Below are 301 nucleotides of genomic sequence, written 5' to 3'. Positions count from 1 at the left end.
TGTGTGTGTGTGTGTGTGTGTGCAGGTGATCTCTCAGTTGAGGATTCTGAGCAGGTCTGTAGCAGCCGGCTCCAAATTCGACAGAGATCTGGTCTAACGCTCTCTCACCTGTGCTCAACCTGTGGAAACGTCTCAACCAGGTAACTCATTGGCATTTTAGTGTCATAACATAATTATTATGATTTTATATATACAGGGGTGCACATAAGTTCCCTTTCAGTCGGTCACTCGGTGACCGACGAATTGGGATCTCGCTTAGAGACCAATCTACTTTGAGTGTAAACTAAACGAGCCAATGCAC

General features: G+C 45.5%; 1 pseudogene; it reads left to right on the top strand.

Moving 5' to 3' along the window:
* Positions 1-301, top strand: part of LOC107600800 (cytoplasmic dynein 2 heavy chain 1-like) — a 46,065-nt pseudogene that overhangs the window by 39,442 nt on the left and 6,322 nt on the right.

The sequence above is a fragment of the Sinocyclocheilus grahami genome, unplaced genomic scaffold (genome assembly GCF_001515645.1).
Source record: "Sinocyclocheilus grahami isolate Dianchi unplaced genomic scaffold, SAMN03320097.WGS_v1.1 scaffold292.1, whole genome shotgun sequence".
In the NCBI taxonomy this organism is placed as follows: domain Eukaryota; kingdom Metazoa; phylum Chordata; class Actinopteri; order Cypriniformes; family Cyprinidae; genus Sinocyclocheilus; species Sinocyclocheilus grahami.
Note: the sequence above shows the minus strand (reverse complement) of the source record. Positions and strands in the feature narration are given on the sequence as shown.